Raw genomic sequence first — 13,093 nt, 5'->3', positions numbered from 1 at the left:
TTCAATGATGCTCTCTCTCAAAACTGACAGCATGCAGTCAAGGAGTTCATTCTGTAGTATTAGATGTTCCCTTCAACACAGTGGCAGTCTGCAGCTGCTCACATAGAACTGTGTCCAGTGACGCTACAAAAATCACCAAGCCTCTAAAAACACCTGGATTTTCTGAACTCTCACATTCATCATGGCCACACAGGGCAAGTTCACATGCATCACAGAACTTGTCTATTATTTTAGATAGGATGTGCCTCTTTCTGTCAACCTCCTCACTGTGCTTATGGATCCCTATTCTGTAGCCTTCACCAAGCTGACAGGAAATGTTTATTTTTCCAAACATGGCAAGTCGGAGGGCATTTTGCATGTGGATTGCAGTTTGTTCATGCTTCCTTGCCTTTTCTGAAAAGTATTATTTATTTATTTTTTATCCTGACGTTTGAAAAAGGAGGCAGGGAAAGCAGAATAAAGCAGCAGCTTCACGACACTCAGTTAGCCTAGCCTTGTTGCTAATCCAGGTCCTGGAAAAAGACCGGCTGGACTGTCTCCCTCTGTCTTTTGACAGCTGCCGGATTGCGATGTTCGCTCTCTTTGACGTCGATCTTCTCCTGATATGTTCTCCCCCCTCTCTCTCTCTCTCCATTTTGTCTGTCCTATCTTGTCCAACTCCCGCGACTCCACCCGTCAATCAGCCGCACTTTATGACAGACGGCTGTGACACCAGCCCAGCAGCATTCAGCTCGGGTTGCAGGAAAGGTTCGCCCCAAGATCCCCCGATTACTTGCATTGTAGACGAGCTACTGCGCACGTACAACTTTCAACGCGAGTCCGTGGCCAAAGATTTTTGCGCCCCTGGCGGAAACACGTCACCAGTCGGACAACACAGATGAACCAAACAACTTTACTCATCATTTACTATAGAATTATCCTCTTGCTCGTGTAAATAAATACATACATACAGCTCAAAATATTATTTTATTATCTATTTTTTATTAAAAAAAAATGTATGTCTTTTAGGAGGTAATGTGGTGGGGCGGCGCCCTAGCGCCCTCTATTGGCCAGCTGCCACTGGTCAGGAATGATGGGAAAATGATATTGGTAACTCGTTGGGCCGATGTGTAAAGGCACTTTAAAGCAGGTGCCACTGTGGGATAATACTGCGACAAGAAGGGTGGAGGATTTAGTGGAGGAGTGTTCTTCACCTCTGATCACTGACTGAAAGAAACAGAATCCAGAAACAGACTTTCTGATGCAACATCTTGACCTCAGGATTGAGACGACAGGATACATCAGAGGGATTTCCTCATCCCGTCACTTTTCTCACTGATTGGTGAGTGAATTCATTCATTTTTGTTTATTTGGCATCTAACTGGTGTATTATAACAAAAAGTACAACAATCGTAATAATAAGTTAATTTATATAGCAGTTTTTATACTTCAAAAAACTAAAAACAATAAATTGATGAAATGAGAACAGAAACAAAAGCAGCATTGAAACAACAATTATGGAATTTAAAATGTAACAAACTGTAAATTTCTCCCTGGATTTCTGTCTCTGTCTCTCTAGTGTGTAAATCATTAGATAGTTACTAGATACTTTTCAAACATGCTTTTTTCTATGACCCTCAACACAAGTTTTTTTTAAATCCCAGGCTTAAATTATTACTACAACCACCTTGACTACTATTACTCATAATAATAATAACAACAATAATAATAGTAATAATGGTAACATCAGAGGAGATCTACTTGCGCCGGCTCCTCCGACGGGCCACAAAGATCCACAATGACACCGCCCATCCAGGACACACTCTATTCTCCAACCTCCCCTCTGGCAGACTCGGAGTCATGAGAGCTCTTGCACCAACAGACTGAAGAATAGCATCTGCTGCTGCTGCTATCAGAGAGATGCAACCAAACGAAATTTTGCTGTATTCTGTACGACGACAAAGCTTCTTAGTCAGCTAAAACATCTGCAATTCAAACAACTTTTACTGACATCGTGCAAAAAACCAGCCCTTGGTTTGACATGCTGGTCCTATTTTGGCCCTCGGGGGGAAATAATTGAGGACCTCTGGTGTACACTATTAAAAAAAAAGAAAAAAGAACAGAAGCTGCATACACCAAATTTAAAAAAAACAAACAAAAAACATTTGTAAATTTACAGTATAGGCCGCACAAGGGAGAGAAGGAGATGTAGAGGGAGAGAGGGCAAGAGAATTACTGCAAAAACACACAAACACTGAGGGTTTTATCTCTGTTCATAAAGTATTTGCTGATTGTGATAGTGAGGAGAGGAGATTTACCCTGAGGACGACTGGTCAGCCCCGGAGCGCAGCAGGGCAGAGTTACGTGATGCACCTGAACGCATCACTCATGTATTATGGCATGCAGCTCGTTTACCAGTAAAAATCCATAAATTAGCCTCGTTGTTTAAGCCGCCGGATTCCACCCTGTGTGCTGGGGTCCGTTCCGACCCTCTGCGGTCGACCGCGCGATCTGTGTGCCGATTGCGCATGTGCCAGAGCTACTGGACACTTGTGTGAGGAGATCCTCCGTCTCTCCGTCTTAATAATCACAATTTAAAAGCAAATAAAGATCCAGAGGCTCAGAACTCCTGAAGCGAAACATAAACTACTTTAGGAAAGGTGGAGAACGCCGGGCAGCAGAAGTGGAGATATTTTCGAGATCGTTACGTTATAGAACGCGCACAGAAGTGAACCAGGAGTGTAGTATGGAGGCAGACATGTAGCACCCGCGGCCCGCGCAGTCTGCAGACATGCAATGAGGAGAGCATGGAGGGGCTGATGGAGAGGAGCTTCACACAGCGCAGCATCGTGCTGCGGGGAAGCAGCGGTAACTCAGATCTAAAACTAATCTCCTGACACCATAACGTCTGAATATTCAAATAATCAGGTCCAGCCCAAGTATTTTGGCCGTTTCAGTGTCGCTCGGCTTGAAATTTGCCAGGGAAATGTGTCCGTTGTCCTCGTCAGGCAGGTCGTCCTCATTAAGGTGTGTTCACAGTTAAATGTGTGTCCCTGCACAGTGACGTGTCCCTGCTGACCGGGTCTGCTCCTCGGAGGTTCTACTGTATACATAAAAGCCTTTTCATTCTGAAAGATATTTTTATATTTCATTTTTAGCTGCTTCCAAGGTGGAGAAAATCTAAGCACCATGTTCATTATGACATCTACAAAGAAAGGCTTGGCATGTAGAACCTAGAATTATAAAGGGCCAGACAATCTTTCTTCTCTGAGATTATCAACAAACACAGTAATAATGCTCGTACTTTGTTTAGTGTGGTGGACAGACTGACCAATCCCTCAACATCAGTCCCACCTGAACTGTTATCAGACGCATCTTATAATGATTTGCATCCTGTTTCACGCATAAAATTACACAGATCAGACAGAGTCCGTCAGTCAACCTCGGGCATTACGACTAATGCCTGAACCTCCACACAAAGATGTTCTGTCTAATCTGGCAGATTTTCACCTGTTAGACTGAGCAGCACTAACCAACATTGTTCCTCAAACCCACAACACGCAGCCTCCACACTCTGCCCACAAAGTTTTTTAACTGTCTATCTCCAGATGTTCTACAGAGAGTCAACAGCTTTCTTCAGACGGGTGTTTTTCCAAAAACTCTAAAGACAGCCGTTATCAAAGCTCTTAAAAAAAAAAAAAAAAAAAAAAAAGAGTAATCTGGATACTTCAGTAATTAGTAACTCCAGGCCCATATCAAACCTTTAAGTAAGATTATAGAAAAGGTAGTTTTTGCACAGCTTAATGCTTTTATGGCACAAAACAATGACCTAAAGGTTTTCCAGGCTGGATTGAGGTCAGAGCACTGAAACACTCTGATTAAAGTGCTGAATGACATCTACATGAGTAGTGACACTTCCACAGTGTCAGTTTTAGTGTTACTGGATCTTAGTGCCACTTTCCACATAGTTGACCACAGCATCCTGCTGGACCCACTGGAAAAATGGTTGGGAATTTCTGGCACTGCACTGAGTTGGTTTAAATCCTACTTGCAAGATGGCCACTATTCTGTGTCAATAGCTGATTATGAATCTGAGCAAATGAAAATCACTTGTGTGGTTCCTCAAGGCTCCATCCTTGGGCCCCTTATATTTAACATCTACCTGCTCCCGCTGGCTCAGATCATGGACCATTACAACATCTCTTATCATAATTACGCAGACGACACACAGCTCTATAGTGAATGACCACGCCCCCTTATACCTGCTGAGTAAATGCATAAATGAAATGAATGAGTGGACGAGTCAGAACGATTTACAACCCGACCCAGAGAAAACTGAGCTCATTGTTTTTAGCCCTACAGAAGAAAGGTTAAAGGTCGGTGCTCATCTTGACTCCAGGTCACTCAGGACATCACACCAGGCAGAAATCTGGGTGGAGTTCTGGACTCAGACGTGAAATTCAACAACCACATTAAGACAAGAACCAAATCAGCTTCCTACCAGTGTTGGGAAAGTTCCGTTTCTATATGAACTAGTTCAAAGTTCAGTTCACAAATTTTAAAATGAAGTAGTTCAGTTCATAGTTCTAGATTCACAGTTCCAAAAATGAACTAGTTCATAGTTCTTTTTTTTTTTCCCCAATATGTTGCTTCAAGCTATTACCCTCAGAATACTGGTATTTCCCCATTGTTGCCACCCATTCAGTCCACACTAGTAGCAGCTGCAGCTTCACACCCCGACAGTGTATTCTCAAAAACATGAGGAAAAACCTGCTGCTTGAATGGTCTTTTAGAATGAGGAATTATTAAAACAAAACAAAAAAAAAGGACAGTAGTTCTTAAGGTGCAAAGGAAAATATACCAGGCAGGTTCTACAAACAAATTACAACTTAAAATAGTAAAACCCTCAATGAATGTTTTAGTTACTGGCACATACCTTAAAAGGCCAGCTGGGTTTAATGTGCGGTCTCAGGTCTGATGTTGAAGTTGTTGAGTTGCTTCTTGAAACCCAGCGGGCAAAGTTTATACAAAAAGGTACGATTTTTCCACCTGGATCATCACTGACCTTTTCATAAAATTCTTTTAAATACCAGGGTTTCCGGACTATTATGCGCACCGGAATATAAGCTGCAGCCACCAAATTTAAAAAAGGTAAAAAAGGAAAGAAATGTAGGAGGTACGTGATACACCTGAACGCATCACCCGCGTATCAGCGGCATGAAGCTTGCTAACCCTTAAAAAGCCAAGTCGTCCGCCGCAGGGTTCAAAGCATGTTAAAAAAAAGAAAAAAGAAAAACGGCTTATCATCCAGAAAGTACGGTAATCAGAAGATGAAGTATTAATGGTGGAGGCAGAGTCTGAGGTGGTGCTGCCGTCTTTCATTTGTTTTCGCCGCATTTTGATGACGTGGTGCGACGGTGCGACTCTGGTGGCTGCTGTTGCCAGATTGGCTGTTTTCCTCCTACATGATAAGGCCTGTTTACGGTGAGCTTTAGCCGGGTTTTTGAAATCTGGCAACTCTCTGAAACAACGTTGACCTGTGAGAGCGCCGCTCACAAACGCCAGAATGAGCGCCGCTCACAGTGACGTTCATCAGGCAGAAATACTGAACGTTCAGTTCACGTTCGCCCAAAATATGAACTCGTTCATGAACGAACGTTCATTGAACTCGTTCAGGCACAACACTGCGTCCTACCATCTGAAGAATATTGAAGAAAGGATTTCTGACCAACAAGATTCTGAGAAGCTTGTTCATGCATTTATCTTCAGTAGGTTGATTATTGTAACGGTGTGTTTAAAGGCCTCAGGAAAGAATCTGTCAGACAACTACAGCTCATCCAGAACGCTGCAGCCAGAGTCCTCACCAACACAAAGAGGGTGGAGCACATTACACCAACACAAAGAGGGTGGAGCACATTACACCAACACAAAGAGGGTGGAGCACATTACACTAACACAAAGGCGGTGGAGCACATTACACCAACACAAAGAGGGTGGAGCACATTACACCAACACAAAGAGGGTGGAGCACATTACCCCCGTGCTCCAATCCCTGCACTGGCTGCCTGTGCGCCAGAGGATTGACTTCAAAATCTTCCTTCTGCTCTATAAAGCTTTGAATGGTCTCGGGCCTAAATCATCTCAGGTTGACTTGTAGAAGATCAAACCTCCAGACCTCTGAGGTCCTCAGGAAGAGGTTTACTCACTGTTCCTCCAGTCAGAAACAAACAAGGTGAAGCAGCTTTTAGTTCCTACCTCCTCACCTGTAGAACAAACTTCCTGAACACCTGAAGACTGTTGAAACCATCACCTCTTTTAAATCAGGACTTAAAATATTCCTATATCCACAGGCTTTTGAATAAAGAATAGACTTTACTTACTGATTAAACTTACCTTAATTAATCTCTTACCTTATTTATTATACTTTTCTTCATTATTTGTTTTAAAGTATTTCTCTCATTTCTTTGTAAAGCACTGTGTATGAATGGTGCTCTATAAATAGATTTGCCTTGCTCATGTTGGATTGCACCGAAATGAAATTCAGATTTTACACCCATTATGCTGCAATCTTAAATTAGATGTTAATTCAATGGAGTCGATTATTCAAACTTATGCGTTGACTCTGGCAGCAACTTTCTCCCAGTCGTCTTGCTCCTCCACTACTGCAGCGCCGGGACTTTTACAGCCAAATAACTGGGTTTTCGGTCTGTTGCCATAGTGACTCGTGGTATCAGGACTCCATTGATGATGGTTTTTTTATTGTGGTTGTGCACACGATTAACTTAATGGGTACATTCCAATTGTCCCTCCTATCTCCTTTCTATCTAAGTATTTAAGATAAGGAACATTTAAATTCTCAATAAGTTTAGGAAAGGAGGCTCAATGCTTCCTTTAGAACCTCCTTTAGCCGAGGAAACACTGATGCTTCCTTTACCAAAGGAGAGGAGCTCACGCTGCCCCACAATTCCTTGCGGTGACAATATTTAAAGGGACCCGCTCATCTGACTGTTCAGGGAAACGATGATTCAGATCATGTTAAGTTACCAATGTAATAATCTGCCTTGAACAACTTTAAATGATCTAAAACCCCTCTGCTCTCCTACAGACCGAGTTCATCTCCTACAGACTGAGTTCCTCTCCTCTCCTACAGACCGAGTTCCTCTGCTCTCCTACAGACCGAGTTCCTCTCCTCTCCTACAGACCGAGTTCATCTCCCCTCCTACAGACCGAGCGCCTCTCCTCTCCTACAGACCGAGTTCCTCTCCTCTCCTACAGACCGAGTTCCTCTCCTCTCCTACAGACCGAGTTCATCTCCTCTCCTACAGACCGAGTTCCTCTCCTCTCCTACAGACAGAGTTCCTCTCCTACAGAACCAGGTCAACGCCAGCAGTAAGGACAAACTGAACACAAATAACAGACGAGAGGGTTGCGGGGCCGTTCTCGGTCAATCCAAGGTTAAATAAACTAAAACAAATTCACTGCCAGGATCTTCTCACTCTCTGTGATGTGATTCATGACGAGGCCACAAAAAAAGGTTTTTCTCTCATTCAGACGTGGTTACGAACTCCAACTTCAAACATCTGCATTGTGCTCAAAATAAGCACATTGTGTGGATGAAACACGTCCACAGTCATAAGATGCTCCCTCTCCTTATTCTACAGATAAATGTAAGATGTTGCACATACACTGATATACTGCAAAAAAGAGCCTCTTCATTTTGAATCACAGTACTCCTTCAGTAATATTCTCACTCCTTTTCCACCATGTTTCTATTGGGTCCTTATTTCACATCAATATCAAGCTGACTGATTCACGTTTCCCCGCTTGTTCAGATCGGTCTGCTGCAGCACTGACAAAGGATAAAATACTTTGTGTTGAGCAACAGCTTTACTGATCGACCTGTCAGAACAAGACCAGAAGGTGTTTCCTGAAACTACGTGAACTACTTGCAGCTCTGCAGAGAGCATGAGAGAACATGAGAACACCATGAAAACACCATGAGAACACAATGAAAACACAATGAAAATACAATGAAAACACAATGAGAACACCATGAGAACACCATGGGAACATGAGAAGACCATGAGAACAACATATGCTGGAAACCTGAGAAAGAAAAACGGCTTCATGTGAATCATCATGACCAAACACAAAGTCAGCCTGTCTGAGCTCACCTTTCCTGCTGCGCCCAGGTGGAGTCACAAGCCCCGAGCTCACCTGTCCAGGCTCACCAGAGCAAAGCTCCTCTTCAGGTGAAGCTCTTCTGCTTCCTGCGCCACAAACTGTCCTTCACTTCATCAACACGCTGGAAATGAAATGAACCGAGAAGAAAACGGGTCACGTTGTCACAACGAGGACTGGAGTGACTTCCTCCTTCTCCTCCTCTTCCTCCTCTCGCTCACGGAGCAGCAGGTGGCAAGAGCGACTCAATGCCGCCATCTTCTGGACATTCACTGCAAACACTTTTAAATGCCCCCATTCTCTCTCTCGCTCTTGCCTTCTCTCTCCCTCCCCCTCTTTACGCTGTACACTGTACTATACACTCTACCGTACACAGCATGTACTGTATGTGATAGAAAAAAAAATCCAAACTTTTTAACAACCTCTTCCTCCTCCTCCTCCTCCTCCTCCTCCTCCTCCTCCTTCTCCTTCTCCTTCTCCTTCTCCTCCTCCTCCTCCTCCTCCTCCTCCTCCTCCTCCTCCTCCTTCTCCTTCTCCTTCTCCTCCTCCTCCTCCTCCTCCTCCTCCTCCTCCTTCACCTCCTTCTCCTTCTCCTTCTCCTTCTCCTTCTCCTCCACCTCCTTCTCCTCCTCCTCCTCCTCCTCCTCCTCCTCCTCCTCCTCCTCCACCTCCTTCTCCTTCTCCTCCACCTCCTTCTCCTTCTCCTCCTCCCCCACCTCCTTCTCCTCCTCCTCCTCCTCCTCCTCCATCTCCTTCTCCTTCTCCACCTCCTTCTCTTTCTCCTCCATCGCCTTCTCCTTCTCCTCCACCTCCTCTTATTTCTCCTCCTCTTTCTCCTGGAAACATTGTGAGGCCCAGAAATCCTCTGACATTGTGAACTCCTTCATTTACTCATGGATGAGTGTCCATGGTGGCCCCAAACTGATCTACAGGGACACTGAAGGAGAGCTCCACAATGAGGAGATTAGAGACATGGCAGAGACATTCAACACTGAGACAAAGACATGATAAAGTCCTTAGAGCAACAAACTGCTGGAGAGACTCAACATGACTGACTGAGATCCTTCTGAAAGTAAAAAAGGAACACTTGTGTCGTTGGCAAACTGGTCTAGACTGGGCTCTTATGGCGGAGACCTGACTGGTTTTCCACCCTGGGCGAACCTCCTGCCCCCACACCACCGCCCCCACACCAACGCCCCCCAGGTGCTCAGGGACAACGTCTTCCTTGCAAACATGATGACGATGCCAGCCTGCCCAGACTTCTGCACTGCCGTGGGCTGCGCAGAGGGTGGAGCACACGGAGGAGGGCGGAGCACACGGAGGAGGGTGGAGTACACAGAGGAGGACGGAGCACACGGAGGAGGGCGCAGCACACGAAAGGTGGACTTCCGTGATGCACTGGAACGCATCACTCAAAGCTGTCAGCTATGAAGTGCCGTTTTTCACTTTTCAGCTGCACAGCATATTTGTTTTCAGAAATCCATTTCTCTGAACCGTTTCAGTAATAAAAGAGAAAGTTTGTTTTGTAACTGCAGGAGCTGACAGCTTTGAGTGATGCGTTCATGTGCATCACGGAAGTCCGCCCTCCGACATGTTAATGAGCTGTGAGGCTCATACAGTAACGACATTAGCTACACGCGATTAGACTATGACTGACACTCAATAGCGAGCTGGAACATGCATGCGCAGCACACGGCAGTGCCCAAGTTTGGGCAGTGCAGCACAGCCGAACCAAATTTCTTTGAACAGAGAGAGCTGGACGAAGAAAATGATGTACTTTAGTTTGGCAAGACCCCGGAGTGCCAAACCTTCTTCTTGTTCTCATGGAGTATGACTCGGCCTTTAGTTTCTCTCCATTTCACTCTCCAGAATGTAAATAGCTTAACCGTTTGACTCCGCCCACATTCCTAAACGTTGGCTCCGCTCCGCAGTCATATTGTCTTCCCTGTGCAAACAGGGGGCGGCGTCACAAGATGTATCTGAGCCACGAGTAGAGCCCACATCAACTTGTCCTGATCTCTCTTTGGTGTTGGTTGATAAATTCCCTGCTTTAAGGGCACAACGATGAGTACTCCAGTATGGCAGGAATGCTGGACTTTCAGCCCATCTGTTGGATTCGGCTGGTCGATCAAACTCTCCAAAACAGCAACGCCACCTGCCGGCTGCCACAGCCTCGCTACCCGTGAGCCGACGCTCACTCCTCCGGTGGGCTCACCTGTACGAGACTCCCGGGGCTCCTCTCTGCACTCTGTGGCTGGACAGCCTGCTCCGGCGTGCCCCACAAAGCTCACCGGTTAGGACCAGTCCACTGCCACCCTGCATCTCTCTTGGACAGTTACCTGCGCCCGTGGATTGGTGTAAATGTGGAGGACACCCCCCCCCCCCGGCACACCAATGGCCAATGGTGATTGCCTGCCGGCCAGCTGACCTGCTACTGATTCCCGGTGCCGACTGACAGGTCTACTCACCCCTAGTGAAGCTACAACCAGCTCGCTCCGCTGCTCTGGCTCCATCAGCTTCACCTGGATTACCTACCGCTGGATTATGTCGCTCCCGATCTCACATGGAATTTTAACCTGTGTCTCTGGATCGCGCTGTGCTGGACTTTCACGAGTGCTTCCCTGCCTGCGCCGTTACTCAGTAACGGCGATGTTACGTCTCCGGACTTCCTTCAAGAACCCCTCCACCTCAGCTTGCATCCCACCACTTCATCCTCAAATGACTGCGATACAGCCACCGCAGCTCTGGATGCAACTTTCAGTAATCACATCATAACAACAACACAAACATCCGCACCTTGTGGTCCACTAAGCCCCGCCCCCCCTCCCCACACTGTCCACAGTGTCAATCACAGTGTACTGTCCCCCTGCTCAAAGCAACTACATACACACCACTCACCTGTCTGGAACTTGGACTGTAAATATCAGATCTGTCAGTAACAAGGCTCTGTTGGTTGCTGATTTTACTATTATTCACAACCTGGACATTCTGTGCCTCATTGAGACTTGGCAATGACCTGATGACTTCTCCCATCTTAATCAGGAAGCTCCACCAGATTTTTCTCTTATTAGGAAATCCTGTGCTCCTGGGGCGGGAGGCCTCGCTCTCCCCCAACGTAAAAAATTTAATAATGACCACGGTCACTGTCGCACATCACACCTCTTTCCTCCCAGACCCCAAACCCACAATCATTGTCACCCACTGGGATTCTCCTCTGTGATTTTAACATCCACATCGACAACCCATCCAATACCTTTGCAAACGACTTCACTTCACTCCTGGACTGTCTTGGCGTCACTCCACATGTCAACCTCTCAACCCATAACAAAGGCCACATACTGGACTTACTTTGCTGCACTGACATCACTCCCATTAACCATGATGTCACCGATTTCCCCGCCTCTGACCACAAAGCTGTACTCTTGAACATACACACCCAACTTCACAAAGCCAAAGAACAGCGGACAATTTCCTTCAGAAACATCAAACACATCAACACCATCTCTCCACCCTGATCAGCCCCTACCCCAGTCCTCCACGAGCATCCTCCCCTGTTGACCTGGTGACCCAATACAACAACGCCTTCTCCTCCTCCCGCTCCACCCTGGCTCCTCTGAAAACCCACACAGTCTCATTTACCCACGCTGCTCCCTGGTTTACCCCTGAACTCAGGCAGCTCAAAGTCACTGGCCATCGACTGGAGCGACTGGACAAAAAGACCGGACTCATGGTCCACAGCCAAATGTACTCTGACCACATTCATCATTATCATCGCCAAATCATCATACTACTCCAACCTCATCAATACTGGTACAGGTAACAACAGAGTCCTCTTTTCAACAGTCAGCCACCTAAAACCCTCCAGACATTTCCACCCACCATTGCACTGCCTTCCTGGACTTCTTCAGCTCCAAAATCAACACCATTCACCAACAACGGGCCTCATCTGATTCCCCTTCAAGTGATCCACCCTGGATGATCAACACCAACCTATCTCTAGAGTTATCCCACAAAGCCAACACCACCACCTGTCAGCTTGATCCTCTTCCCACCTCCCTCATTAAAGCCAGTCTGCCATCTATCTCTTCCATGATCTCCACCATAATTAAATCCCCCCTCACCACTGGTGCTGTTCCCCCCCCCCCCCCCCCCTCCCTCAAACTGGCTGCTATCACAGCCATCCTGAAAAAACCCGGTGCTGACCCAACTAACCTTAATCTTTACCGTTCCATCTCCAACCTCCCATTTTCAAAGAAAATTTAAAAAGGTGGTTGCCGCACAATTACAGTCCCACCTCGACGCAAACAACCTGTATGAACCCTTCCAGTCCGGTTTCCATCCAAAACACAGCACTGAAACAGCTCTGGTCAAAATGACCCACGACCGCCTCCGTGCAGCTGACTCCAGATTACTCAGCATTCTCCTCCTCCTCCACCTCAGCACAGCATTCGATACCACCTCCCACCCACTACTCCACCTCAGCATTCGATACCACCTCCCACCCACTACTCCTCCTCCTCCACCTCAGCTCAGCATTCGATACCGCCTCCCACCCACTCCTCCTCCACCTCAGCTCAGCATTCGATACCACCTCCCACCCACTACTCCTCCTCCTCCACCTCAGCTCAGCATTCGATACCACCTCCCACCTGGCTGGCAGAGGGATTACTGGTGCTGGTCTGTCCTGGTTCACATCATACCTCACTGACCATGAACATTTCGTGCAACTCGGTACTCACAAGTCTGACTGTGCGGGTGATTCACTGGTTGTCCCCCAGGGGTCAGTCCTGGGTCCACTTCTTTTTATTATTTACCTCCTCCCTTACGCTGCTGACATACAGGTCAACGTCTCCTCTAAACCCACCGCTGCCATCCCTCCCACCTTCCTCATCACCTGCCTTGAAGACATCTGGAGGAACCTCCCGAAGCTAAA

The 13,093-nt window shown here is 46.5% G+C and overlaps 1 protein-coding gene across 4 annotated transcripts in view; it reads right to left on the bottom strand.

Moving 5' to 3' along the window:
* LOC308106430 (multiple C2 and transmembrane domain-containing protein 2-like) overlaps positions 1–8,381 on the bottom strand; it is a 65,586-nt gene extending 57,205 nt beyond the window's left edge. For 2 of the 4 annotated variants that reach the window (XR_013935148.1, XM_080458159.1), the window contains exon 1: positions 8,154–8,379. The gene's annotated coding sequence lies outside the window, so the exon portion shown is untranslated. Of the gene's footprint in view, positions 1–8,153 lie in introns of all 4 variants that reach the window. The other 2 variants (XM_080458160.1, XM_080458161.1) reach the window with 2 other exon arrangements.
* Positions 8,382–13,093: the final 4,712 nt, after the last annotated feature.

The sequence above is a fragment of the Lipophrys pholis genome (genome assembly GCF_963383615.2).
Source record: "Lipophrys pholis genome assembly, chromosome: 2".
Taxonomy (NCBI): domain Eukaryota; kingdom Metazoa; phylum Chordata; class Actinopteri; order Blenniiformes; family Blenniidae; genus Lipophrys; species Lipophrys pholis.
Note: the sequence above shows the minus strand (reverse complement) of the source record. Positions and strands in the feature narration are given on the sequence as shown.